This window comes from Arachis hypogaea, chromosome 11 (genome assembly GCF_003086295.3).
Source record: "Arachis hypogaea cultivar Tifrunner chromosome 11, arahy.Tifrunner.gnm2.J5K5, whole genome shotgun sequence".
Classification (NCBI taxonomy): domain Eukaryota; kingdom Viridiplantae; phylum Streptophyta; class Magnoliopsida; order Fabales; family Fabaceae; genus Arachis; species Arachis hypogaea.
Window position 1 is genome coordinate 59,892,129 of NC_092046.1, and position 5,883 is coordinate 59,898,011.

The 5,883-nt window shown below is 40.6% G+C and overlaps 1 non-coding gene across 1 annotated transcript; it reads left to right on the forward strand.

Moving 5' to 3' along the window:
- Positions 1-5,173: 5,173 nt before the first annotated feature.
- LOC112726016 (small nucleolar RNA R71) lies at positions 5,174-5,281 on the forward strand. The gene has a single exon (XR_003165089.1). It is a non-coding gene; the product is annotated as a small nucleolar RNA R71 (small nucleolar RNA).
- The last annotated feature ends 602 nt before the right edge of the window (positions 5,282-5,883 follow it).

A 5,883-nucleotide genomic window follows, 5' to 3' on the forward strand; every position in this document is an offset into this window, starting at 1 on the left:
TCAGAATCCAACAGCATCAGCAGTCCTTCTTCAACCTCTGAATCTGATTTTGCTCAAGTCCCTCAATTTCAGCCAGAAAATACCTAAAATCACAGAAAAATACACAAACTCATAGTAAAGTCCAGAAATATGAATTTAACATAAAAACAAAAACAAAACATCCCTAAAAGTAACTAGATCCTACTAAAAACATACTAAAAACAATGCCAAAAAGCGTATAAATTATTCGCTCAACACAACACCAAACTTAAATTGTTGCTTGTCCCCAAGCAACTGAAAATCAAATAAGATAAAAAGAAGAGAATATACTATAAATTCCAAACTATCAATGAAACATTGCCCCAATTAGATGAGCGGGACTTGTAGCTTTTTGCCTCTTGAATAGTTTTGGCATCTCACTTTATCCATTGAGGTTCAGAATGATTGGCATCTATAGGAACTTAGAGTTCAGATAGTGTTATTGATTCTCCTAGTTCAGTATGTTGATTCTTGAACACAGCTACTTTATGAGTCTTGGCCGTGGCCCTAAGCATTTTGTTTTCCAGTATTACCACCGGATACATAAATGCCACAGACACATAACTGGGTGAACCTTTTCAGATTGTGACTCAGCTTTGCTAAAGTCCCCAATTAGAGTTGTCCAGGGTTCTTAAGCACACTCTTTTTTTTTGCTTTGGACCTTGACTTTAACCGCTCAGTCTCAAGTTTTCACTTGACACCTTCACGCCACAAGCACATCGTTAGGGACAGCTTGGTTTAGCCGCTTAGGCCAGGATTTTATTCCTTTAGGCCCTCCTATCCACTGATGCTCAAAGCCTTGAGATCCTTTTTATTTACCCTTGCCTTTTGGTTTTAAGGGTTATTGGCTTTTTGCTCTTGCCTTTTGGTTTTAAGAGCTTTTGGCTTTTTCTGCTTACTTTTTCTTTTTCTATTTTTTTTTTTTGCCATTTTTTTTCTGCAAGCTTTGTATTCACTGCTTTTTCTTGCTTCAAGAATCATTTTTATGATTTTTCAGATTATCAAATAACATGTCTCTTTGTCATCATTCTTTCAAGAGCCAACATATTTAACATTCATAAACAACAACTTCAAAAGACATATACACTGTTCAAGCATTCATTCAGAAAACAAAAAGTATTGTCACCACATCAATATAATTAAACTAAGTTCAAGGATAAATTCGAAACTCATGTACTTCTTGTTCTTTTGAATTAAAAATATTTTTCATTTAAGAGAGGTGATGGATTCATAGGACATTCATAACTTTAAGACAAAGTTACTAAATACTAACGATCATGTAATAAGACACTAACACAGATAAGCACTTAACATAAAGAAAATGAAAAACAAAAAATTTGAGAACAAGGAATGAGTCCACCTTAGTGATGGTGGCGTTTCCTTCTTGAGGAACCAATGATGTTCTTGAGCTCTTCTATGTCTCTTCCTTGTCTTTGTTGCTCCTCCCTCATTGCTCTTTGATCTTCTCTAATTTCATGAAGGATGATGGAGTGCTCTTGATGTTCCACCCTTAATTGTCCCATGTTGGAGCTTAATTCTCCTAGGGAGGTGTTGATTTGCTCCCAAAAATTCTGTGGAGGAAAGTGCATCCCTTGAGGCAACTCAGGGATTTCTTGGTGATGAGCTTCTTCATGCATCTCTTGAGATCCATAAATAGGCTCTCTTGTTTGCTCCATCCTTTTCTTAGTGATGGGCTTGTCCTCATCAATGAGGATATCTCTCTCTATGTCAATCCCAGCCGAGTTGCATAGATGGCAAATGAGGTGAGGAAAAGCTAACCTTACCATAGTGGAGGACTTGTCAGCCACCTTGTAGAGTTCTTGAGGTATAATCTCATGAACCTCCACCTCTTCTCCAATCATGATGCTATGGATCATGATGGCCCGGTCTATAGTAACTTCAGACCGGTTGCTAGTGGGAATGATTGAGCGTTGAATGAACTCCAACCATCCTCTAGCTACAGGCTTAAGGTCCAGTCTTCTCAGTTGAACCGGTTTGCCTTTTGAGTCAATCTTCCATTGAGCTCCTTCCACACATATGTCCATGAGGACTTGGTCCAACCTTTGATCAAAGTTGACTCTCCTTGTGTAGGGGCGTGCATTTTCTTCCATCATTGGCAAGTTGAACGCCAACATCACATTTTCTGAACTAAAGTCTAAGTATTTCCCCTGAACCATGGTGAGATAATTCTTTGGGTTTGGGTTCTTACTTTGATCATGGTTCCTAGTGATCTATGCATTAGCATAGAACTCTTGAACCATTAGAATTCCGACTTGTTGGATGGGGTTTGTTAGAACTTCCCAACCTCTTCTATGGATCTCATGTTGGATCTCCGGATACTCATTTTTCTTGAGTTTGAAAGGGACCTCGGGGATCACCTTCTTCTTGGACACAACATCATAGAAGTGGTCTTGATGGGCTTTGGAGATGAATCTTTCCATCTCCCATGACTTGGAGGTGGAAGCTTTTGTCTTCTCTTTCCCTTTTCTAGAGGATTCTCCAGTCTTAGGTGCCATCAATAGTAATGAAAAAACAAAAAAGCTATGCTTTTACCACACCAAACTTAGAATATTGCTCGCCCTCGAGCAATAGAAGAAAGAAGAGATGAAGGAGAAGAAGAAATGGAGGAGAGGGAGAGAGGTTTGTGTTTTGGCCAAGAAGAGGAAGAGAGGGTTGTGTTGTGTGAAAATGAAGAAGAATGGAGGGGTTTATATAGTGTAGGGAGAGGGGTTAGGTTCGGCCATTTAGGGTGGGTTTGGGTGGGAAAGTGATTTTAAATTTTGAAAGTAGGTGGGGTTTATGAGGTAGGTTTATGGGGAAGAGTGGATGGATGTGAGTGGTGAATGGGTAATAGGGAAGAGAGAGATTGAGGTGATTGGTGAAGGATTTTGGGGAAAGGTGTTTATTGGGAAGAGAGGATGAATGAGAAGAGGGGAGAGTATGAGTGGAGGTAGCTGGGGATCCCGTGGGGTCCACAGATGCTGAGATGATCCTGTGGGGTCCACAGATCCTGAGGTGTCAAGGATTTGCATCCCTGCACCAATTAGGCATGTAAAATGCCTTTGCATGCAATTCTGGCATTTAAACGCCGAATTGATGCTTGTTCTGGGCGTTCAACGCCCAGATGTAGCATGTTTCTGGCGTTGAACGCCAGTTCTATGCTTGTTTCTGGTGTTCAGCGCCAGCTTTCCTCAGTGTGCATTTCTGGCGTCTGAACGCCAGGATGCTGCTTGTTTCTGGCGTTCAACGCCAGATCCATGCTCTGTTCTGGCGTTGAACGCCAGCCAGATGCTCCTTACTGGCGTTTAAATGCCAGTAAGTCCTTCCTCCAGGGTGTGATTTTTCTTCTGCTGTTTTTGATTCTGTTTTTGATTTTTCTATTTATTTTGTGACTCCACATGATCATGAACCTAATAAACATGAAAGAACAATAAAATAAAAATAAAATTAGATAAATAAAAATTGGGTTGCCTCCCAACAAGCGCTTCTTTAATGTCAATAGCTTGACAGTGGGCTCTCATGGAGCCACACAGGTGATCAGGTCAATTTTATAGACTCCCAACACCAAACTTAGAGTTTGACTGTGGGGGCTTTAGTTGACTCTATACTGAGAGAAGCTTACAGTGCCTCTTTTCCATGTTTACAGAAGGATGACCTTGAGTTTTAAACACAAGGGAGTCCTCATTCAATTGAAGGACTAGTTCACCTCTGTCTACATTAATCACAGCTCTTGCTGTGGCTAGGAAGGGTCTTCCAAGAATGATGGATTCATCCTCATCCTTCCCAGTATCTAGGATTATGAAATCAGCAGGGATGTAAAGGCCTTCAACCTTTACTAACACGTCCTCTACTTGTCCATAAGCCTCTTTTCTTGAGTTGTCTGCCATCTCTAATGAGATTCTGGCAGCTTGCACCTCAAAGATTCCCAGTTTCTCCATTACAGAGAGTGGCATGAGGTTTATTACTGACCCAAGGTCACATAGAGCCTTCTCAAAGGTTATGGTGCATATGGTACAAGGTATTAGGAACTTTCCAGGATCCTGTTTCTTCTGAGGCAATCTCAGTTGATCCAATGCATTTAGTTCATTGGTGAACAGGGAGGTTCATCTCCCCAAGTTTCATTACCAAATAAATTGGCATTCAGCTTCATGATTGCACCAAGGAACTTGGCAACTTGCTCTTCAGTAACATCTTCATTCTCTTCAGAAGAGGAATACTCATCAGAGCTCATGAATGGCATAAGGAGGTTCAATGGAATCTCTATGGTCTCTAGATGAGTCTTAGATTCCTTTGGTTCCTCAGAGGGAAACTCCTTATTGATCATTGGACGTCCCAGGAGGTCTTCCTCCTTGGGATTCACGTCCTCCCCTTCCTCCTTGGATTCGGCCATGATGGTTAGATCAATGGCCTTGCACTCTCCTTTTAGATTTTCTTCTGTATTGCTTGGGAGAGCACTAGGAGGGTTTCAGTGATCTTCTTACTCAGCTGGCCCACTTGTGCCTCCAAATTTCTAATGGAGGACCTTGTTTCATTCATGAAACTCAGAGTGGCCTTAGATAGATCAGAGACTAAGTTTGCTAAATTAGAGGTATTTTGTTCAGAGTTCTCTATCTGTTGCTGAGTGGATGATGGAAAAGGCTTGCTATTGCTAAACATGTTTCTTCTACCATTATTAAAGCCTTGTTGAGGCTTTTGTTGATCCTTCCATGAGAGATTTGGATGATTTCTCCATGAGGGATTATAGGTGTTTCCATATGGTTCACCTATGTAATTCACCTCTGCTATTGCAGGGTTTTCAGGATCATAAGCTTCTTCTTCAGAAGATGCATGCCTCTTGAGTACTGTTGGATACAGCTTGCATTCCATTCAGACTCTGAGAAATCATATTGACTAGCTGAGTCAATATTTTATTCTGGGCCAATATGGCATTCAGAGTATCAATTTCAAGAACTCCCTTCTTCTGAGGCATCCCATTACTCACAGGATTCCTCTCAGAAGTGTACATAAACTGGTTATTAGCAACCATGTCAATGAGTTCTTGAGCTTCTGCAGGTGTTTTCTTTAGGTGAATGGATCCACCTGCAGAAGTATCCAATGACATCTTAGCTAATTCAGACAGACCATCATAGAATATATCCAGGATGGTCCATTCTGAAAGCATGTCAGAAGGACACTTTTTGGTCAGTTCCTTGTATCTCTCTCAAGCTTCATAGAGGGATTCACCTTCTTTCTGTCTGAAGGTTTGAACATCCACTCTAAGCTTACTCAGCTTTTGAGGAGGAAAGAACTTGGCTAAGAAAGCATTGACCAGCCTATCCCAAGAGTTCAGGCTATCCTTAGGTTGAGAGTCCAACCATATTCTAGCTCTGTCTCTTATAGCAAATGGGAAAAGCATGAGCCTGTAGACTTCAGGATCTACTCCATTAGTCTTAACAGTGTCACATATCTACAAGAATTCAGCTAAGAACTGAAAGGGATCTTCAGATGGAAGTCCATGAAACTTGCAGTTTTGTTGCATTAGAGAAACTAATTGAGGTTTAAGCTCAAAATTGTTTGCTCCAATGGTAGGGATGGAGATGCTTCTTCCATGTAAATTGGAATTAGGTGCAGTAAAGTCACTAAGCATCCTCCTTGCATTATTATTATTTTTGGCTACCATCTCCTCTTCCTGTTCAAAAATTCTTGTAAGGTTGTCTCTGAATTGTTGTATTTTAGCTTCTCTTAGTTTCCTTTTCAGAGTTCTTTCAGGTTCAGAGTCTGCTTCAACAAGAATGTTCTTGTCCTTGCTCCTGCTCATATGAAAAAGAAGGGAACAGAAAATAATAATAGGGATCCTTTTTACCACAGTATAGAGGTTCCCTTGTG